Genomic DNA, 24,809 nt, shown 5'->3' on the forward strand with positions numbered 1-24,809 from the left:
AAGTATATACAGTATATGGAATACCTTTCAGCCTTGAAAATGGAACAATACTTAAATATAACAAGATATGTGTTTACTGCTTTTCCAATGGATCATAAATTGTATTGGAGCATCATACATTGCTTAACCTTATCTTAGTACATTTATTAGCATGTACTTCAGTTTCTTTCTTTTTCTTTCTTTTTTTTCATGCTTTTTTTATGTTTTTTTTCCTTTATGTTCTAGATATTTTGTTTTGCTGTTATGACCTATCATCAACCTATGGACAATCAAAGTGCAATGATATATTAAGGGGCAGATTTATTAAGGGTAGAATTTTTATGGTCAAAACTGTCAAATTCGACTAGGGAATTATTTAAACTTGATTCGAGTTTTTTTTTTTTAAAAAAATCGAATTCGATTTTCTAGATTTATCATACTCTGGCCCTTTAAGAATTCAAAATCGACTATTTGCCACCTAAAACCTGCCAAATTCCTGCATAAGTCAATGGGAAATGTCCAGTGACCAATTTGGAGATGTTTGTAGCCTTACTGACACGCGGAGAAAAAAACTTGAATCAAGTTTGATCAAATTCAAATCAAACTGGATTAGATTTTTCAGGGTCGCTTAAATTTGTATGAGTTTGACATATTCGATTTTTTTAATAAGTTACCCCCAATCGAATTTAGAGTAAAATCGAATTCATGCGAGTTAAAAAAAACTCACATGAACTCAAAATTCGACTCTTGATAAATGTACCTCTAACTATACAATAAGACTGCGGATTACAGTTATTCCATTTGCACTAAATGTCATGGTTACATTTTATGTCCTTGAAAAAAAAGTAAAATAAAATAAAGTAAAAAAAAGTATAAACAGTATAACAATTAGTCAAACTGCTAACCATACCATTCAACTTGCAGTTAAGATCAAGTGCAGCTACAACCCCTAGCATGGGAATTGATATGTTAATAGTATCTTACCCCAGGCCTTCTAGTGCTCTGAACTTGTCCACTGTAGAGTTCCTATAGGTCCTGGGCAAGCTGCTTTTAGATTCACTTACAGTGCTACTGAATACTACTGTATGTATACAAGAAATGGAGCCAACTGCAATGCAGTCATGTATATTGAAAGCAAACCTCTTTCTCCTTATGAGAAGCCCTGCGGCTGCAAGTCTCAAGCTAAGATAAAAAAGAAGCTTGTGATTCATTCTTGGAATATTATCATATATTGTGTATTTTGACCACCTTTTGCTAAACTAAGCAGCCAGTGGAATAAGAGCTTGCCTCGCTCTTAAAGTGGACCTGTCACCCAGACACAAAAATCTTTATAATAAAAGACCTTTTTAAATGCAACATTAGATCCAAATTCTATTTTCTATTAAAGCATTCATAGCTGTTGTAAGTTCATTTAAAAATCTCAGCTGTCAATCAAATATTGTCTGACCCTCCTCTATGTCTTAGACATAGAGGCGGGGCAGACAAATACTTTCACTTTCCATTCAGCACTTCCTAGATGTCACTGCTCTCCACATATTCCCCCGTTCTCTTCACCATTTAATTGTGTAGCCAGGGCATGGGGATGGACATCAGGTCCCCCATTCTGGTGCACAAACAAGATTTTGAGATGATACAAGACTTGCCTTTATAACAGTGTCCACAAAATGTCTCTTGCCTGCTTGAGTTCCCAGACTGAAGGAAACTAGATTCAAATAATTTATATAGTTTAATTAATGATCATTTTGCTTGACTAATGTGATAAAATAGGATTTTAAATAATTTTTTTGTGTGACGGGTCCCCTTAAAGGCAAATAGCTGAAGGGAAATAGTTCACATCCAGCTAGGGTTTGAGAAGTGAGGATGGAAGCAAATTGGAATCTGCAAACAGAAGAAATATAATTTATGTAATGTTACATTTTAATCTAAAGTGCAAACTGAGATCTAAGTGGATGATTTTTGAGGCTTCACAGCTGATTTTAGCTTTCCTTCCAACGATTAACTTTGTTTTTTTTTATAAACACATTTTTATTATTATTTCTCTGTGGACATGATAGGAACATTTGCTTATATAGCAAGAGGAAAATGTATGACTGTAATTTATTAGACATATCTGTGTTGTGCATGTCTTCTCAAGGTTACCCATATCAATAATTTCACGGCAGAATAATGATTCTGACTTCATTGCTGGGACAATCATTTTCTATTTTAGATTTTACTAGACCTGGTACTGGCCCCCAGGGTATCAAAGCCACTTGGAACAAGCATTTTCATTAATGGCATATGTTGCAACACGCCACAGAGATTATGTAGAGATGTAGAAATGATGGTGGTTGTGTTTAGTTCAAAGCACAGAGACTGGCATTCTCCTAGAGCAGGGGATTGTTACAAGGCTCACTACAGTAGAACACTCTGTATTGGTGCCGGCACTTAAATCTGATGACTAAACTAAAAGGTACAACCAGTGTCGGACTGGCCCACCGGGATACCAGGAAAACTCCCGGTTGGGCAAGGTGTCAGTGGGCCCTTGTGCTGCTAAACATTTAGCCTATTTCATGGCCATTCCCTATTTCTTTGAGAACAAAGTGGCTAAATAGAATAATAGATTATAGTATGTAAAGAATAGAGACTAGGAGGATAGAGGTTGAGAGAGTAGAAGAAGAATAATAGTACTGAGAGTGGGCCCCTGGTCTATGGTTCTTTGGTGGGCCCCTGGTCTAAGGTTTTTGGGTGGGCCCCTATTGTCCCAGTCCGACACTGGGTGCAACAAAGCTGTGTACCCTTAATAATATACCATTGTGTCCTTATAGTAAGGCTGGGTAACTTTCAGCCAAACTACAGCTTCATCCAAGACTTAGGGGCATGTGGAAATTGTAGTTTGTGTGCATTTAAAGGAAAACTATACCCCCAAAATTAATACTTAAGCAACAGATAGTTTATATCAAATTGAATGACATATTAAAGAATCTTACCAAACTGGAATATATATTTACATAAATATTGTCCTTTTACATCTCTTGCCTTGAACCACCATTTCGTGACTCTATCTGTGCTGCCCCAGAGATCACCTGACCAGAAACACTACAACACTAACTGTAACAGGAAGAAGTGAGGAAGCAAAAGGCAGAACTCTGTCTGTTAATTGGCTCATGTGACCTTACATGTGGTTTGTATGTGTGCACAGTGAATCGTAGGATCTCAGGGGGCAGCCCTTATTTTTTAAAATGGCAATTTTCTATTTATGATTACCCAATGGCACATACTACTAAAAAAGTATATTATTATGATAATGGTTCATTTACATGAAGCAGGGTTTTACACATGAGCTGTTTTACTCAGTATCTTTTAATAGAGACCTACATTGTTTGGGGGGTATAGTTTTCCTTTAAGTGAATTTCTCAAGTTGCTGCACAAATTTGCTCGTTTATGTCCATTTATGTCTGCAAGTGTGGTGCAGTATGCAAACTTTGGTTGCAATTGCCATGTTTTCCCAGAATTACAGTGTTGTTGCAGGCATTGTGCCTGAATGAATAGCAGCAGATACAATAAAATGAATGCAATTGCACCCGCACTTTGTCGTAAATTGTGCCTGCTGTAATATCAGCAGATACAATAAAATTAATGCAATAACAGTAGCACTTTGCCGTAAACTGGATGCAAAGTGAACTGAAAGTGCCAAGTCCGGTTAGCATAATTTTCAGTGTTAAGGCCCAGTGTTGATGTCCGATCCTTTTGACACAAGTGCACTGCGTCTATTGACATAGGGTACTGAGGAAACACTGGAACTATTGCCTGGTCCAGAGCTGGTGGTAGCTCCAGGGTTCCTTTTGCGTCAATAGGTGCAAATGTGATTGATTCAGAATGAGAGGCACCAGCAACTATATGGAGCACATATTGATGAAAGTACTTTTAATGAATGGGATTTTATGACTGCAAAACTTGTACAAATGCAAGTGCACTTGACATTCAAAGGGAAAATGGCCATAAATTCAAGAGGAATGGCATCCTTTTATTGTTCTTGTTGGTATGAGAATGCTATTTGCATTTAATTCACCAAATGAAGTCAAGGCTGTCTGATGTAAAAGATTATTCTGTTTGACATTCATAAAAAACACATTATTTGCATAGATAAGCACATGTATGAAAGACTGAAAAGCTCTTTTGATGAAATGATGCATCCTGTTGATAGTTTGTGTCAAGTTACATTAATCATGTCTTGTTATAATGTACAGTGGATTGTCAAACTTTATAATGAAAATCAAAGAAAATACTTTGAAAGACAGACACAAAATAATCAGCGTAAGAAATGTACATTGCTAGGTCATCTTGGAAATATTCATTATATTCAAACAAAATATGAAAAAGTCTTTGATATTCAAACTGTAAATATATGAAAACGTGTATTAAATAAGTCAAACAAGCTTTATAGAAAGACTGGGATTTAGGTGGTAAGTAAAGTAAATGGGAGAAGGAACTATTTCAACAACAGAAGAGAAATAAAATGATGTAGAACTCTTGAAGACAGAAGGAGGAATAGAATGCAGGTATGTGATCTGATATCCAGAACCAGAAAAATACAATTTTATTTTCTATAGTGAGTAAACTGATATTAAATATATTTGGACCCACATACTATGTAACAGAGCCCTTCTTTTATATTATATTATAAAAGGATATATGCGAGCCACTTATACCTTAAAGGGATACTGTCATGGGAAAAAAAAAAAATTTCAGAATGAATCAGTTAATAGTGCTGCTCCAGCAGAATTAATCACTGAAATCCATTTCTCAAAAGAGCAAACAGATTTTTTGATATTCAATTTTGAAATCTGACATGGGGCTAGACATATTGTCAATTTCCCAGCTGCCCCAAGTCATGTGACTTGTGCTCTGATAAACTTAAATCACTCTTTACTGCTGTACTGCAAGTTGGAGTGATATCACCCCTCCCTTCCCCTCCCCCCAGCAGCCAAACAAAAGAACAATGGGAAGTTAACCATATAACAGCACCTTAACACAAGATAACAGCTGCTTGGTAGATCTAAGAACAACACTCAAGAGTAAAAACCCATGTCCCACCGAGACTCCTTCAGTTACATTGAGAAGGAAAAACAGCAGCCTGCCAGAAAGCATTTCTCTCCTAAAGTGCAGGCACAAGTCACATGACCAGGGGCAGCTGGGAAATTGAAAAAAATGTCTAGCCCCATGTCAGATTTCAAAATTGAATATAAAAAAATCTGTTTGCTCTTTTGAGAAATGGATTTCAGTGCAGAATTCTGCTGGAGTAGCACCATTAACTGATGCATTTAAAAAAAAACTTTTTTTCTGATGACAGTATCGCTTTAAATTGGATAAAGTTAGGCAAATCCTTGATGTAGAAGGGCCTGAAGGTACTTAATAATAATTTCTAATAAACTTTTCTGTAGAAAGCAATGTCGGTCACCAGCAGGAAGAGACAGCAAGATTTCTGCTGTATTAAAAGGGTCATAGATCAGAGGGAGGAGAGGGTCATGCTTCCTCCTTACAAAGCCCTGGTGAAGCCCAATTTAGCATCTGCAATGCACTTGTGGTCTCCTATCCTTAAAAAGCATAGATAAAGTCCACAGAAGAGCTACCAGGCTGATAAAGGGAATGGTTATGAGGAAAGGTGTGCAAATTGGGATTGTTTACTCTCTATAAAACCATGTGGGGGTGTGTGTCTATGATTATTTGTATAACTACACAAGGGGAATATACAATAAATATACAATATACAATAAATTATTGGATGCTTTATTCACCGGTAGGTTCTTTCAGTGAACACAAAGTCATCCATTTAGATTAGCAGAAAGGAGGTTTGATTTAATGATGTGAAAAAGTTTTTTTTTATAGTTAGGACTGTGAAGTTGTGTAACTCTCTACCTGAGAAGAGTGAGTTTGCATTGGCAGATAAATAAGATGGCTTTTTCAATAGTGAGAAATAACCAAGCTACTGTAATCAACTCTTATACCTAATTGAACCAGGAAAAGGTTCAATTGCCCTCTTGAGAGCAATTTGGAGAAGCTGAAGAGAGGTTTTTCTCCTTCTGACATTCAGGTGGTACTGTGTTGAGCTAAAAGAACCACCATCCCCAATGACAACCAAATAAGTTCAAGAGAATCCTGATAAACAAGGGTTAGAGGCCCCCATATTTTTAAAATATAATCAATTAAAAATGCTGTATTGTTTCAACCAAGTTTCTCTTCATTATTTCATTTTCTCTTCCTGCAGGAGTCAGATTTTTAATAATAGGTCTAATACAACCTTTTGGGGGCTACTTTTGTCTAGAAGATGTACAGTATTAGAGCTCACTCTTTTAAAATCACCAGAAATCCTGTATCTCTACAAGCAGGATTTGTGTCAAAGTCAGTTATTGTAGTGCAATGAAAATATTATTTTCTGGAATGAAATGAATACTGCAAATAGAGGCTTTAAAACATGTACACTTTAGAACCAGTCAAACTGTAGCATACAGGGATTAATTTACAAATCAACAGAAGGTAGGTTGTTTGTGCTACAGTAAACAGTGAACAACAGCTCTTGGCTCCATGGCTATTTACAAAACACAAAACCATGGCCATCATTACACCCAGTATAGCAGCATTTAATACACATGAGCCACTATTCCCCACCCAAACCTCTTTTAGGAACTCCCCCCCCCCAAAATTATCTGAGTAAGAGAGTTTGCACTCGGATCGTACAGATGTCTCTACATACAGGTGGAGTTAGCTTGCTTAGATTGTTAAGTTTGATTTGTTCAGGATATCCAAGAAATTATTTTTCTTTTTCAGAATTGCTCAGCAGAATCTCACTAAAGTCTTCGAAAGTGCCTGAACAAGTAATTATGCATGGAAGGTGGCCAAGAGTATCCAGGGGCCCAGAGATACTACATTCTTGCAAAGACTACATCTCTTTAAGAACTTCTGTTTAACTGTTGTAGTTACTATAGAAGACTTAGAGGCCAATTCATTAACTTCGAGTGAAGGAATAGAAGAAAAAATACTTCGAATTTCGAAGTGTTTTTTTTGGCTACTTCGACCATCGAATGGGCTACTTCAACCTTCAACTACGACTTAGAATCGAAGGATTCGAACTTAAAATCGTTCGACTATTTGACTATTCGACCATTCGATAGTCGAAGTACTGTCTCTTTAAGAAAAAACTTCGACCCCCTAGTTCGCCACCTAAAAGCTACTGAACCCAATGTTAGCCTATGGGGAAGGTTTTTTTGGTCGAAGGATAATCCTTCGATTGTTAGATTTAAATCCTTCGAATCGTTCAATTCAAAGGATTTAAACTTCGATCGAACGATTATTCCTTCGATCGAAGTATTTGCGCAAAATCCTTCGACTTCGATATTCGAAGTCGAAGGATTTTCATTCCCAGTCGAATATCGAGGGTTAATTAACTCCCAATATTCGACCCTTGATGAATTTGCCCCTTAGCATTGTGTATTGTTTATAGGATTCTCAGTAGTCATTTTGTTTAGTAAACTAGTACGTTGGTTATAAGCCACAGTGTTTGGGGATTTATTTCCTTTTCATTTACTGCAGTTTCTGAACTTAATAGTAGTGTTAGCATTACAGCAATGCTCCCTCTAAGCCAGGGGCCCCCAACCTTTTTTACCCGTGAGCCACATTTAAATGTATAAAGAGTTGGGGAACAAGACAAGCATGAAAAAGTCCCTTGGGTGCCAAATAAGGACTGTAATTGGTTATTTGGTCGCCCTTATGTGGACAAGCATCTTACAAGAGGCTCTGCTTGGCACTATATTTAGTTTTTATGCAACTAAAATGTGCTTCCAAGCCTGGTATTCAAAAATAAGCCCCTGCTTTGAGGCCACTGAGAGCATCATCCAAGGGGTTGGAGAGCAACATGTTGCTCATGAGCTACTGGTTGGGGATCACTGAGTTTAAGATATGCACTCATGCGCACGCACACTTATTTTGAGGCCAGCGCATACAACAAGTTGTGGTGTGCACCATGAATTTTGTAGGTCAGGGCTGTCCAACTGGCGGCCCGCGACCCCCCCTTATATGGCCCTCCACATCAAAGTCTGCCTGCTGTGTCTGTTTACCATATGTAATCTTTAAAAGGTATCACTACAGAGATTGACTGGCCCCTGCATTGTTTAAACCTCAAATTCACACTGTAATCCCCTGCATTGTTCACACCTGTGATCGCCCTGTATTGTTCACACTTGTGACACCTCTATTGTTCACTCCCCTAAAGCCCACATTGTTCTCCTGTTCACACTTTATTCAAAATGCTAATGGGGCACCAGCACTGTTTCACTGTATGTAGTACATATTAGACTGGTCCTGATTCCTGTCTCCTGCCCTGTTCTGTCTTCCCTATGCTCCCTGTGTGTGTGTCATACTTTGGTATTTGTTCTGGGGGTCTGTTAGCAATTGAAAATTATTGTTAGTGGCCCCTAAGTTGTTAAATCATATGCTGGGGTACTGTGTTATACACAGGGGAGGAGGAGGCATATGGATTTATGGGTATGTCTTAATATGACTTAGCTTTTTTCACATATGAGTGACATCCTTGCCAGGGCAGGCACAAGGTAGTTTGGCACCCTAGGCAAGAGCTTCACTCAGTTCCCCCTGTCCTGCATTACCATTTCCCTCCTTACCATGATGGTTTTAAATAAAGAGAGCAAGAAAGTGTACAACATTTTTTCATTTATATTACTGCCCCCTGTACCTGTACCAGCAAGCTCAGCAGCCATCCATAATACACCCCGCCTGTACCTGTGCAAGCAAGCTCAGCAGCCATACATCATACAGCCCTCCTGCAGCCATCATATTGCCCCCAATCTTTACCTGTGCCGCAGCAGCCAAAAATAAATCTGATCACATCATATTGCTCCCAAGTATTTATGTACCTGTGCCAGCGCCCAGCAGCAACAGCAAACATATGGGCGCCAAATCTGTACCTGGCTGTGCCAGCAGGAAGCTTCACACTTTACAGTAATAGAAAGAATGTCTTCAGTTCAGTGCAACTGTGCAAGGCTGAGAGCAGCGAGAGCCACACCAAGCAGGCCGCCAGCTCTCTGCCTCTCTCTGTCACCCAACACATCAGTGACGTCATTGACACGTGTACGCCCAACTAATGAGATTCATTCTATATTTATTCCAACTACACTAGTTCAGTTCTAAATACTGATTGGAAGAGAAGTGAAGGTTTAAAGGACCCTTATTTTTTTTATCAAAGATGGCAAATGGATGACCTATTACAGGTATGGCACCTGTTATCCAGAATGCTCGGGACCTAGTGCTTTCCAAATAACGAATCTTTCATTAATTTGGCTCTTCATGCCTTAAATCTACTAGAAGATCATTTAAACATTAAATAAATCCAATAGGCTGGTTTTTGCTTCCAATAAGGGCAGAGACACACGCTGCAATTTAGGGAGATTAGACGCCTGGCGACAAATCACCTCTTCTTCGGGCGACTAATCTCCCCTAAATGCCTTGCCGCTGGTTAGAATGTAAATCACCTGTGGGATAGCACTCGGATCGCTTCGGCTTTGGGCGACTTCGGAAAACGAAGCGCTCCGAGTGCCATCCTGCCAGTCGATTTTCATTCTAGCCGGCAGGAAGGCAGGGGAGGCAGTTCAGGGAGATTAGTAGCCCCGAAGAAGAGATTTGTCGCTGGGCAACAAATCTCCCCGAATTGCAGTGTGTCTCTGCCCTAAGGATTAATTATATCTTAGTTGGGATCAAGTACAAGGTACTGTTTTATTATGAAAGAGAAAAATGAAATAATTTTTAAATATTTGGATAATTTGGATAAAATGGAGTCTATGGGAGATGGCCTTTCCGTAATTCAGAGCTTTCTGGATAACGGGTTTCGGATAACAGATCCCATACCTTTTTCTCCTTTTCTGTGCCTTTTGCCTCAAACTAAACCATGCATTCACTGCAGGGGGTATACTATCCCTCCATTTATAGAATTGTGGTTTTTACTTTCCTGCAAGTGGGAGACTAAGATGAACCCAGCTTGTCATTGGTTAATTTGTAATTGTATATGTTTGCAGGGAAGTGAAATGCCAGGTTGTCAGTGCATATGTCAGCCTACTATACAGCATTGATAGGAAGGCAAAGACATTGTGTACAGCTTTATAGAAATGACTTACTGGAAATGCAGAAAGGGATAATAGTAGACACTGCAGACAGATTTGTTGATTTAAAAAAAGGGGTGACAAATTTCCATCACGTAAAGTGGTTTATAATGTAAAATAATTAGAGTTCAGCTATACAACTGTTATATTTACACATAGTGAGTGTTTCCCAGCAATTATTCCTGCCTTGGTTCAGTAGAATAATGTTTAATAGAACACAAAAAAAAAGAACTTGTGAATTCTCATTTGAGTAAAATAATCCATACTGTCATGTAAATGTGCCCTTCGCAGCTTCCCACAACAGTCTCCCCGAGTTTCTGGTCTCCCATAAAAACTTCCTTCTCTGATTTACTTTAAAATCTTATAAATAGGGTTTGAAATTTGTCCCCATGTTTTTTGTTTTTTTTTCTTTGCACTTAATGCAACAAAATGTTTCAGGGATCATCTTTAGTGTCCATGCAGTTTCAGACTAGGATAGCTGGGGCCCACCACCCGCTGCAAACTAACCACAAGTCAAGAGTTGTAGTACTTTTTTATTCAGACTTTTAACACCATCGGGGTGTAATAAATCACGACAAAATGTTGTTTTTTTCCCCTGAAAAAATTGTGTTTTTCCCTTTAGAAGTGTTGCCAACATACTAATAAAAGGCACTAAGTTTGTCCAGGTGCAGTAACCCATAGCAACCAAAAGATGTTTGCTTTTAAACAGGTGACCAGTAAATGCTGCCTGCTGATTGGTTGCTATAGGTTACTGCTCCTGGGAAAACTTAGTGCCTTTTATTACATAACCCCCTTGACCAGAAAATTGGACTCTAATAAATAACCCCCTAATTGTCTGTGCTTTAATTTGACTTGCAGCAATCAGATCAGCTTGGTCAATCACTGTGATTCATTGTTTGTGGGGGGTGGGTGACACAATAGGTTTCTCCAGGGCCGCCATCATGGGGGGGGGGGACAGGGGATAGTGTTGTACTGGGTCCAGAGGTTAAGAGGGGCCCGGTCATGCTGCACTTACTTGATTAGCTGGGCCCCTGTTTTCAGAGAGCTGCCAACTTCGGAAAGGGAGGGCGGGATCACAGGTGGAGGCATCATCTGTTCATTCCCTTCCCTTATTGGTCACAGAAGTTTAAGTCCCAGTTGAACTGCTCAGGGATTGGATATCTGAGGTTTGAACTTCCCCTCCAGGTCCATCAATCGCCATGCAGCTTTGGCCACCAATTTTTTTTTTACCGTGTGGGGTCCTAGCCACCAATATTTTGAATGGGGGGCCCTGACAACAAATGTTTTTTTTTTTTACATTTTTTATTAACATGTGGGGGACCCTAGCCACCAATGATTTTGTGTTTTGTTTTTTACTGTGGGGTGGGGGTGGACCTGTGAGTGGGGCTTGCTGTTGGGTGGGTGCACCCCAGGGGGCCCAGAAAATGTTGTTGTATGGGCCCTGTGATTTCTGATGGCGGCCCTGGGTTTCTCTATGTAGCATCTAATACAATTATGTGCATATCTTTGGAATTTTCATTTAGTTATTGGCCAACTAAAACCCAGTAATGAGGCCTACTATGCCAAGCACAGCAGACTACGTATTTGGAATCAGCTGCAGATCAGAATATTTATTGCCAATCACATGAGACTAATTCACAATCCCCTTTCAGGTAAACTACATGGAAGGGGGTTGGCTACCAGCTCCACTTCTATCACACTTTATGAAACAAGAATACCTTCTCTATATACCAGAAATGTTTAGAATCATAAAATGAAAAGCACATTTCCAGTTCTAATGTTTGTATACATGGTGCAAAATTATACTTAAACCTTTTTTGTTTTTAGAGTATTCCCAGTTATTTATTTATGTCTTTGTTTCAATTTATCTATCTGTCTCCCCAACTCTCTTAGCATTTATCTCTTTACTATCTGTCTTTCACTTTCATATTCTTTTAAATAAATTTGCATTTTTTCATTTAGCTAAACTATAGTGCAGAAATCTTTAACAAATCCCCATGATCTAATCTTGCAGTAATGCTACAGCTCCAGGTTTACAAATGAGTGCTAAGTAAATGGTAAATGATGACACACCACACAGACGGCCAATCGTGGTGCTGAAGGAAGGTTAGAGATGCCAATGTGAATGGCTGCTGTGAGCAATGTTATAACTGGTTACAGATCATCCAATCCCTTCAATAAAGAGGTGGATACATTACAGGTTTAACAATTGCCCTGTCAACAATCTCTTTTCTGGGAAGATGTCCAACTAATGGCTTGCCTTGCGGGATATCTGATCTTCTATTTGGACAAAATCAAAGGATATTTTACAAAAGAAGATGAGCATGCAAGGGGAGCCTTCAAATTCTTGGCAAGGGTAAAACATAAATAGACAACTTGCTATCCGTCCTGTGGGCCATTCAAATTTTATGAACTGTGGCTAAGTGCTGCCCATCCCATGCCAGCTCCTACACACTATCCTCTTTGTGACAGTTGTTATTTACAACTTAACAAATTTGGGTTTTTGTTTCTGTTGTGCAAATATACAGCGGCAGGTCATTTTAGGTTACATTTTTCTGTAAATACCTCTAATCCGGTGATTGTCTTTGGGGAATCAGGGATAATTAATTGCAAGTATTTTTCTTTTGAAGGCATTTTTAAGCACTTGGCTTGGATCTGAGTGTAAGAAATGTTCTGCATGTAAATGAATAATAGGAGTAACTTCATATATTACTACTGGCTATACTAAAACAACAGATTATTAAAGTGTTTGAGTTGTAGTACCGACCCTTTTGTGCACTATACACTGTGTATACATTGAGTACATCGCAAAAAATATAAACAAGATCATTGTCATGGGCCTTTCTATATTTTATTAGTATATATAAGGAACAGTTGACCAAGTGGCAGCTGCCTATGGGAAATATATATCTATACAGAATATATACATATAAATATCTACATACTGTATGTGTGTATGTAAAAAAAAGTTTTATTTGTTTTACCTTGATTGCTGCTTTTTAGCAGTTTAATGATTTATTTAACATTTCCATTATATAATGGAGATTATTCCACTATAACCATTATACCATTTTTGTTATGCAAACAGATTAAAAAAACGTGTAATATATTATGATATTTTGATATTGCTGTATATGAACTAATGTTTTTCTAATGAGTTTAAAAATGGATTTACAGTATGTTGATTTATTAGGATGTAATTTCCCTGTTCCCCATATCACTCATTTTCATGTCCTTATGCTATTTCCATGCTTGTATCATTTATTCAAAAAGATCCATCTGTGCAGTGGATTTCTTAACCCTTCTCCCAGGGAAAATAAAATCTATTTATAAGTAGTATCGATATACCATTTATATTCTCATAAACAGACAGCAATAAAAGGGGTCTTATGGTGTTTAAAAAAACCAAAAAAAACCCCCATTTTTGGGGTAGGTGTACAAAAAGGAAAACACCGGGCCATTGGGGTGCATAGATGTTTTCCTATTTATAAATCATATATGGCATTTAACACTAACAAAACACTGTGTGTGAGTGGAATTATGGATGTGTGTGGGTGGAGGGAGGGATGCAGATTGTGCTATTGAAGGGGCTGATTAAAATGTTAATCTGTTGAGGTGGTGGTAGCTTTGGTGTTATTTTCTTGGGCACTTTTCAATATTACTGTGTATATATATATATATATATATATATATATATATATATATATATATATATATATATATATATATATATATATATATATATATAACCAAAGGAATGGTGCACTCCGTAGACAAAATTAATACCTGGGTGCCAGCATGGGAAATAAGCAGTGAAAAAGGATTGCGGCACTCACAGGGTTTTAGTGAAAAAACAAAAAAATGTTTTATTATTAAGCCTCAACGTTTCGATCTCCCACAGGGATCTTCGTCAGGAGCAAAAACAAACAAACATCCCACAACCCCCCAGAGGTAATAAAGCCTTGAAATGGCGCCAAAATCTGTTGCTAGGCAACCATACAGGTGTCAGTGAAAGTGCTCAAATCTATTAGCCAGTGATATAATCTAAAAGGCACATAGGGAAAGGTATAACAGCAGCGTGAAACGCACCAAAAAGATTAAGAGAAAAAGAAAACAAAAAGAAAACAAGAGCGCAGTACTATGAGTGCACAGTGTCAGTATGAAGGCCACTCCCCCAACTCCTGCTCTTACTGTCAGTGCGTGTCAAAGGCGGGCCTGGCGACCTATCACTGAGCAGCGGTGGGTGTATACTGGGCTTCTACCGGGTCTCTGTACTTCTGCATTATCAGTGAGCGTACAGTAATTAAGACACGACCGCTGTCCAATCGGTTCTGCGTGTCACTTGCCCAGCCATGGAGTGTGTGGCATTCAGGACACGATCGCTGTCAAAGCGGTTCTCAGTGTCGCTGCACAAAAGTTTAAAGAACTAGAGGGTAAATAGACTCCAGGCCTGTCATCGGGGGCAAAGGATTACTGTTGGTATACATCAGTACTCCCACTTGCGGTGGGGGATGGTATGCCCGGCGCTGCACCACTCCGGCAAGGAGTGGGCGGCTATCAGGTACACAGAGTACTTTGACCACAACCCACATGCTACTGTATTGCTAGGACCAGTCACGTATGGGAACACATAGGAGTCTAGTGGCTACTGATCGGTCCTGTGCCCCAGTACTGCGTAGGGTTAAAAACACAAATAACAGGACAGCACATGAACAATAGGAAAGATGGGGGTTAAGGGATGGAGGAAGCACAAAGAAATGTTGCGATAGATATCATAATGCTGAAGCAGATAAAGATATCTACAAATGTAGCTAGTAAGCTTGTCAGAGAAAGTCTTATTAATATATCAATATCGCCATTGTCCAGACTTATGTACTTAGTGATATAAGCTATCCCCATATAGAAGTTCAATCCAAGAATTCATATAAGGCAGCCACGGGGGAGGGTTTCGTTCAATCCACGGGGAGCTACTGTGTCTAGGCGATATATCCATCTCGACTCCCGTCTAAGGAGGGCCAAATCTCTGCTGCCCCCTCTCGCCAGAGGGGGTTGGTGATCGATTGCCATACAACGGAAAGTGGGTAGGGTGTGGCCCATTTGTAGAAAATGTCTTGCCACAGGTTGTTTAGAGGTTTTTTCTTTTAGGGCTTTACTTATAGCTGACCTGTGGTTTGCGATCCTATCCTTCAGTGGTGTAGTGGCTTTGCCTACATAATAGAGGCCACAAAGTTTAGCAAGGACACAGAGTCGCCCTTCCAAATAAACAGCAAATCGTCAATCTAGCGTAAGTATAAAATGATATTGTCCCCAGTCCATGTGGCAATGTTTTCTTGTTCATATTGTAACATAAATAAATTAGCGTAGGAAGGAGCTAGGGTACTTCCCATTGCTGTCCCAGATACCTGTAAATAAAAGGTATTTTCGAATCTAAAGTAGTTCCTAGTTAGTGTTAATTCTAACAACTGTAACAGGAATTCTGTCGGTACAGTTTTGTCTGTGCGTGTCTCAAGTGCTATCCTGCAGGCATGAATGCCTAGGTCACGGGGTATAACTGTGTATAAACTTTTTACGTCCATTGTCGCTAGTAAGTAGTTATCTGGTAATTCCCCCAGTGCTTTAAGGGTTCTGATTACGTGTGTCGCGTCACGGGTATAAGATGGCATTTCAGTGACAAGTGGTTGTAAGAAATAGTCAATAAATTCTGCCACAGGTTGGAACAGGGAGCCCTTAGCCGAGATGATGGGCTGTCCGGGGGGTGCAGACTGGGATTTGTATATTTTTGGGAGCGTATATATAATGGGAATACGAGGGAAGTCTGAGCATAAAAACTTATGTGTGTCAGGGTCTATCCAATTTATTATTTTATATTCCTAGCATATTATTCAGCAGTGCATCTATCTTTAATATTTTTATGTCTTTGGTCTTTGCAATGTATTTCTGAGTTTGCCTTGTTTCTGTACACAAAAATAAACAAAAGGAACACCAAGAGCCCCTATAGTGTAATATGTATTGGTAAGGGATAATGAAATAAGAGTAGATAAACCAGGGTTACCAATAGGCAACCACTGTAAAGGCAGGTGGGGAGATTGTCCTGACCCCACTCAGGATTAAGAAGTCGCTCTCTGTAGATAGAAAAAGGGTATCAACCCTCCACTCAGGGTGGACTTGGTATTGTATAAAAAGAACAGAGGCGCCAAAAGAATAAAAGGATATAAACGAGTTTAAAAACCAAAACTTGGTAATCAGAGGAGGCAGTAGTGGACTTACCTCCTCCAAGCAGACACAAAATGACTGTAATTAAGCAGTCAAAATTTATTAACGAACTCCAATCAGTACAACGCGTTTCACATGCTCAGACCTGCTTCTTCAGGCAATAAACATAGGAGTTACAGCTGTGAATTTCAGAGACCAAAGTGACAAATAGTATGCTGTATGCTTATTCGTCAAAACAAAAGCTTTTTTAGTATTACAAAATATGTATGGTGGTCATTATTCTGGGATAAAGGTATGGTGCAGGGACTGGTTAGCTATTAATAAAAATGGGGGGGTTTTGGGATATACCAACGTAAAGGTTGATAGGTATTAGAGGATACAACAATTATACAGGTGAAGTGCAGTAAATAGGGTAAGAAGGAAGTGCAGTGATGCTACAAAGTTAATATAAAGTCATAACTAACAAAACAAATAAGGCCAGGGTCAGACTGGGAGGCCCGGGGCCCACCAGGACTGCTGTCCAGGGGCCCCCCGCCGGCCCCCGCCCCCCTACTAAAACCTGTCGGCCCAGCCGTTCGGCGCGCATGCGCAATAGCGCTGTTCGGCGCGCATGCGCAACAAAAAATTAGCGATTGGAAATATCGGGAGAAGGGTTCTGGCCCGGCGGGGGCCCACAATGGTCGGACCAGTCCGACACTGAATAAGGCATAGAGTGGTGTGTGGTAATAAATAACAAGACTCACCATCTAGCAGTAGTATACACACTTAGCGCCTCTGTGACGGCGGAGGACGCCTGAGTTTCTTTTATAGTGAGAGTTTGGAGGGGAACCAGCATTTTACAAACAGGAAGTGCATCATAAAGGGGCGGGGTTAAGGCAAAAGGTTCAATACCTTTTCTTTAATGTATTAAACCAGGGCTGTCCAACTGGCAACCCCCCATTATGTGGCCCTCCACATCAAAGTTTACCTGCTGTGTCTGTTTACCATATGTTATCTTTAAAAGGTATCACTACAGAGATTAAGTGGCCCCTGAATATTTTAAACCTCAAATTCACACTGTAATCCCCAGTATTGTTCACACCTGTGATCCCCCTGCATTGTTCACACCTTATACAAAATGCTAATGGGGCACCAGCACTGTGTCACTATATGTAGTACATATTAGACTGGTCCTGATTTCCCGGTCTCTTGCTCTGTTCTGTTTTCCCTCCCTGTGTGTGTCATACTTTGCCTGCTCTTTGCACCCTGTGTTTGTCATACTCTGCCTGACCTATGATCCCAATGGAACATAAGCCTGGTATTTCTTCTGGGGGTTTGTTAGCATTTGAAAATTATTGTTAGGGGACCCTAAGGTGTTTAATCATATGCTGGGCTACTGTATTATACACAGGGGAGGAGGAGGCATATGGATTTAAGGGTATGTCTTAATATGACTTAACTTTTTTCACATATGAGTGACATCCCTGCTGGTGCCGGGCCAAGGTAGTTTGGCACCCTAGGCAAGAGCTTCACTCAGTGCCCCCCTGTCCTGCATTACCATTTCCCTCCTTACCATGATGGTTTTTATATAAAGAAAGCAAGAAAATGTACAACACTTTTTCATTTATATTACTGCCCTCCATACCTGTACCAGCAAGCCTAGCAGCCATTCATAATACAGCCCCCCTGTACCTGTGCCAGCAGCCATCCATCATACTGCCCCCCCATACCAGTGCCAGTAGCCATCCATTATACTGCCCCCTGTACCTGTACCAGCAAGCTCAGCAGCCATCCATCATACAGCCCCCAGCAGCCATCATATTGCCCAGGCCCGGACTGGCCGTTTGTGAATACGGGCAAATGCCCGTTGGGCCGCTGCCTTTGCAGTGTAAATGGGCCGCGGGGCAGTGCGCACCGCACCATAACAAAATTAAGGAGCTTACTTCCTCCCGCAAGATCCTCTGTGCGCACAGTAGCAGACGCCAAACAGATCATTTTCTGTCTGAAGAGCTCACCCCAAGGGCCGCGTATGTTTTCTTTTCTGGTTTTTTTTTCCGTGTCTGGACTGCTGAGGGGGGTGGGGGTTTAAGCAAGTATGCGGAGGAGAGGTGGGACTGAAAGAAGAAGCCTTCTATACGTCACCTGTGTGCTCTCAGCTATGGGACAGATATCTGTTGCAGGTAGGGAAAAAGGTGCCAGTGTATGTCTGTGTTGTCCAGTATTCAGCTGACAGGATGGATTGCAGACGCTGGTGCTGCAGATTCATCCTCTCCCCCCACCCCAGACTATCAGTTCAGAAAGAATGCTGGGCAAGTAAAAAAGATACAAATCATTTTTATTACACTGCCTCGGGATTTTTTTTTAACCCTTTCCTTGTTAGCAAAAATTGCATTTGTGCCATTTCTGGGGGTATTTATTCATGGAATTCTCACTGTGTTCATCCTGCTTTTACTCTCCTCTGGGGTAGTATACATGGAATTGCAACTGTGTCTTTTGGGTTTTATAAATTAAATTGCATCAGTGTCTTTTTTTTAAAAATAAATGTTTAGCTATCTATATTCAATATTCCTCCCATAGTTGGCATGGTCACAGAACAATTCAGCAGGAATAGTCCCTTAGTTTGCTCATAGTCTGTACAGAGAGATCCCATAAAACTATGGCACATAGGTATTCCCTGTACTAAGCACAATTCAGCAGGAACAGTCCCTAAGTTTGCTCATAGTCTGTACAGAGAGATCCCATTAAAACGATGGCAGCATAGGTATATATATTTACCATATAACAGGAAGGTTTGAGAGTAGTTCTTTAAAAATACAAAAATACTGTGAAAATGAATTCCTGTGTTATGTTTGCAGTTGAACTCTATAGAAATAAATAAGTGAAATGAGTAATTATCATGGGACAAAAGGAAAGGTAGTCACTTTTCGTCACCCAGCCTTGGAACCCTGTGCCTAAGGAAAAACTCCATTTAGGGGGCCCTGCCAAAATGGTTCCAATTGGGCCCCACAGTTGGTAAAACCAGCCCTCCACATGGGCCTCTCTGCACAGTCTGCTGTCCCAATATTTTTTTTACTTATCGGAGGCCTGGACCACCTTTTTTTCCTAATTTTATTGGGGGCCCTGACCACCAATGTTTTATTTATAGCTTGTGTGGGTGGGGGAGCTTGGTTGCCAATGTCACACATATATACAGGTATGGGACCTGTTATCCAGAATGCTCCAGACCTGGGGTTTTCAGGATAATGGATCTTTCCAAAATGTTGATCTTCATACTTTAAGTCTACTAGAAAATCATATAAACATTAAATAATCCCAATTATATAATTTTGCTCCCAATAAAGACTAATTATATCTTAGTTTGGCTCAAGTACAAGCTACTGTTTTATTATTACAGAGAAAATGAAATCAATTTTAAACATTTGGATTGTTTGAATATAATGGAGTCTACGGAAGATGGCCTTTCTGTAATTTGGAGCTTTCTGGAAAATGGGTTTCCGGATAACCCCCATACCTGAAGTGGGCTGCTTTGATTTTTTTTGCCAGGGCTGCTTTTTAATCCCAGTCCGGCCCTGATATTGCCCCCAATCTTTACCTGTGCCAGCAGCAGCCAAAAATAAATCTGATCACATCATATTGCCCCCAAGTATTTATGTATCTGTGCCAGCACCCAGCCCAGCAGCAACAGCAAACATATGGCCCCCAGCCCAAATCTGTACCTGGCTGTGCCAGCAGGAAGCTTCACACTTTCACTGTAATAGAAAGAATGTCTTCAGTTCAGTGCAACTGTGCAAGGCTGAGAGCAGCGAGAGAGAGCCACACCAAGCAGGCCGCCAGTTCTCTGCCTCTCTCTGTCACCCAACCGAATCAGTGACATCATTGACGGTAGATGCATGTCGCACTGCCGTGCCGCACAGAAGGAGCCATTACTTGCTGGCAAGTGGGAGAAGGTGCAGGAGGGGGATTCCACCCGACTGAGTGACCATGATTACTGAAACAAATTATTAAATAAACGATTGAAAAAAATGAAAGAAAAAAAACCCCATTAAAAGTGCGCCCCTCAATGATGGCATCCTAGACAGCCTACTCTGCCTACCCCTAGTTCTGGCCCTGATCCCTGCAGTGTGCACCAACCATCTGGTTTTTGGTGTGCTATCAATGTGGGCACGGTCTTGCGGTAACATGGGCGTGGTTTAAATTGGATGTGGTCTAAAAACAGGGAGTGGTTTATACTGGCTTCCATTATCGGCCCTCCACCATGTAGATTAGAAAAATTCTGGCCCTCTGTACCATATAAATTGCACAGAACTGTATTAAACCACTGTTACATGGCTAAAAGGGTTTGTTTTTCCTATAATACCTACTGACATTGTGCTACCTGTACAAATACATACCAAAATTTTATTATGAAGAAACCCATCCCCTACTAGCCAAATGTTCCTGAACTAAATTAGAATGTGTAATATTACTGTATTACCCAGCAAAAAATACTAAGTTTATATTGTTTTGTACATCCATAAACAGTCATAGATAATGCCCCTTTAAATGAATCACCATCTACAATCATATCAATAACTCCATATGGAATCTATTAATTACTGCTTTACTGCTTTGCAGCTATCTCCTTGTATTACTGTAGTTGCTGCAACATTTTTTTTCTTTTTTTTTTTACAAGGCCCCGATTATTATTTCCACTGAATGATGAAAAGTTTGGTTAAGGATAACCTTATATGTGCTAATTCTAGTTCCACTCCAATTAGGCATGCATACTGTCCATCATGCGTTCCTGAAATGATAGATTTAAAATACCACCAATATTTATAAAAATCCATAACTACAATAATGCATGCTCAGGTGCTCATTTATTTACATCAATTAATTTTGGTCCCCTGATGTAAGCCAATTAGTATTCCACACTTAATGGAGTCATTAGCCGTCAGATTAGCTTTTCGAAACGCTTGTCATTGCTACAGGACCAAACACTAGGAATGTGCTAATAAAACCAGCAGAATTAATGGAGTGAACAGCATAGATAATGAGTTAATGGGGAGCATATAGGATAGAATCTGATCAGCTGTTTAAATACAAGAAAGATATCATGGAGGTAGATAAGACTTTATAAAACAGTGCATTACAAAGCCTATCTTCACTGCCTAATATAAACTGAAATATAAACTGAAATTTAAAGTGAAAAGGGGGAATGTAATAAAAGTCTCAAAAAGCAAAACAATTTGCACAAATAAGAATAAAAGTCTAATTTCTTACTTAAACTCTTCCTTAAACAATTACTACATTGCAAATTTAATTGCTCATTGCAAATTTTAATTGTTCCTTGCCCACTTTTAAGAAGTGCTTGATCTTTTGGTGCAGGATATGATTCATAAAGCTTTAATAAAAATTAATGTAAACAAGGCTCCAGGGCCTGATGGCATACACCCCTGGGTTCTAAGAGAGCTAAGATCAGTTTTAGATCAGCCCCTTATTTCTGATTTTCTCAGATTCACTTTCATCTGGTATGGTGTCTATGGATTGTAGAAAATCTGATGTTATTCCAATATTTAAAAAGGGATTATTATCTCAGCCTGGCAATTATAGGCCAGTAAGTGTGACATCCTGTGGTGGGCAAATTATTTGAAGGTTTGTTAAGGGATCACATTCAAAATTTTGTCCTAGTGAATGGCATTATGAGCAGCAATCAGCATGGTTTTATGAAGGATAGGTCATGTCAGACAAATCTGATTGATTTTTATGATGAGGTAAGTAAGATGCTGGACAGTGGGGGGGCAGTAGATGTGATCTATTTGGATTTTGCCAAAGCGTTTTATTACTGTGCCCCACAAACGACTGCTTTCTAAACTAAGGTCTGTGGGCTTAATGAAGTTGTTTGCACATGAATAGGAAACTGGCTACAGGATCGGGTACAGAGGGTGGTTGTTAATGGGACATTGTCTACTTGGAGTAAGGTTCTTAGTGGGGTCCCTCAGGGCTCAGTATTGGGTCCACTTTTATTGAACTTGTTCATTAATGACTTAGGGGAGGGTATTGTAAGTAATGGATCAGTGTTTGCAGATGACACAAAATTATCCAGCCCAATTAATTCCATCCTGGATGTGGCATCCTTGCAACATGATCTTGACAAACTGGCAATCTGGGCAGCTAAGTGGCAAATGAGATTCAATGTTGATAAATGTAAAGTCATGCACCTGGGATGTAAAAATATCCAAGCCACTTATACCCTTAATGGGACTGCACTAGGCAAATCCATTATGGAAAAGGACATTGGAGTCTGTGTAGATGATAAACTTGGCTGTAGCAAGCAATGCTAGTCAGCAGCATCAAGGGCAAATTAGGTATTGAGCTGTATTAAAAGGGGCATAGAGTCAAGGGAGGAGGGGGTCATTCTTCCACTGTACAGAGCACTGGTAAGGCCCCATCTAGAATATGCCGTACAGTTTTGGTCTCCATCACTCAAACAGGACATTATTGTATTAGAGAGGGTACAAAAAAGGGTAACTAAGCTGGTGAAAGGTATGGAAAATCTTAGCTACGAGGAAAGACTGGCCAAATTGGGGATGTTCACGCTGGAGAAGAGGCGCTTAAGGGATGATATGATAACTATGTATAAATAAATAAAGGGATCATATAATAGTCTCTCTAATGCTTTATTTACCAGTAGGTCTTTCCAGCTGACACAAGGTCACCCATTCCAATTAGAAGAAAAGAGGTTCTGCCTAAATATTCGTAAGGGTTTTTTTTACAGTGAGAGCTGTGAAGATGTGGAATTCTCTCCCTGAATCAGTTGTACAGGCTGATACATTAGATAGCTTTAAGAAGGCTTTGGATTGCTTTTTAGCAATTGAGTGATTACAGAGTTATGGGAGATAGCTCATAGTACAAGTTGATCCAGGGACTGGTCCGATTGCCATTTTGGAGTCAGGAAGGATATTTTTCCCCCTCTGAGGCAAATTGGAGAGGATTCAGATGGTTTTTTTTTGCCTTCCTCTGGATCAACTGACAGTTAGGTGCGGGTCTAGAAATTCTCGACCCGCACATCACTAGTGTGGAAGCATAAGACAGAACTCTGTATGTTAATTGGCTCATGTGACCTAACATGTATAGTTTGTTTGGTATGTTTGTGTGCACTGTGAATCATATGATCCCAGGGGGCTGCCCTTATTTTTTAAATGCCAGTTTTCTATTTAAGGATTACCCAATGGCACATACTAATAAAAATGTATATAATTATGAAAATGGTTTATTTACATGAAGCAGAGTTTTACATATGAGCTGTTTATGCAATATAATTTCCTACATTGTTTGAGGGGTATAGTTTTCCTTTAATATCCCCATTTGGCGCCACCATAATATTTCCTTTTTGCACCTTTGTCCAACTGGAGTTCCTTGGATGAGATTTGTCTCTCCAATGAGTTTTATGGCCCCTAGGCTTTTAAAGACTCCCACATAAAACTATGTAAAGCTTCATCGTATTAATAGAGTCTGGCCCTCAATCAAATTATCAGCCTTGCACATGTAAAAGGTGGCACTTCACTGGCCTAAAGCAAGGACAAAGCCTTATGTAAACTATGTGCCCCCCCAGCCGCCTATGCATAGCATGTACTCATACTCAATTGCTAAGGGTTACTTTCCAATTAGCATGCCAGAAATCAAATTGTACTCAACAAAGTTAAGGAGGATAGAGCTTAACACTTATTTCTGTTGACAGGAGCATTAGCTCCTCTGTCTGGCATTTACTGTCTATTTTCTGCCAGTAGGCTGTTAGAGGAAGCTAGACATTTTAGTACAGCCAGAGCTATCTCACAAATGCCTATCCCCAGGCTGGAAAATATATTATTATGTTTATAAAAATCATGATCATTTTTAAGAATTAACTTTGCATTTACATATGTTACTAAATATGAAAACATATTCCTATTTTCCTCAGGATTGTAAATGATTAACTGTCTTGTCATGACCTTCTTGTGACTTTTGGATGCCAGCCACCGATTCTCATTCATGGAATTCTCTCCTTTGGCCAGTAGGGGGAGCTCCAATTTTGTGTTTTTCCTTTCCATTTTTTTGTTAGCCTTACAAAACAGAATAACTAATTTTTAGCTTTGATTACCAAAGATACAAGATGTATTTTTTTTTTATTTTAAAAAACATGGTTTCTTTAGAATTGGCTTAAAATAAAAGCAGAGCTCACAAAATGAATTAGAGCTTAATTTGCGCATATGCTAAGTACTTAGACTTTCACTCCTGATATACTGTAGCGGCTGTCATGCCTGCATTCCCTTATTCATAACATTGGTCAGATCTATAGCCATTTGGGTTTGACAAATAATGGCATAAAATATCAGTGCAATAGCATTTTACAGTTGGGGGACTACTAATAAGGTTTATAGATGGCCAGGCAGATCACAAATAGATGACAATGATAGATAGATAGATAGATAGATAGATGGATGATAGATAGACAGATAGATATATAGATGATAT

This window comes from Xenopus laevis, chromosome 8S (assembly GCF_017654675.1).
Source record: "Xenopus laevis strain J_2021 chromosome 8S, Xenopus_laevis_v10.1, whole genome shotgun sequence".
In the NCBI taxonomy this organism is placed as follows: domain Eukaryota; kingdom Metazoa; phylum Chordata; class Amphibia; order Anura; family Pipidae; genus Xenopus; species Xenopus laevis.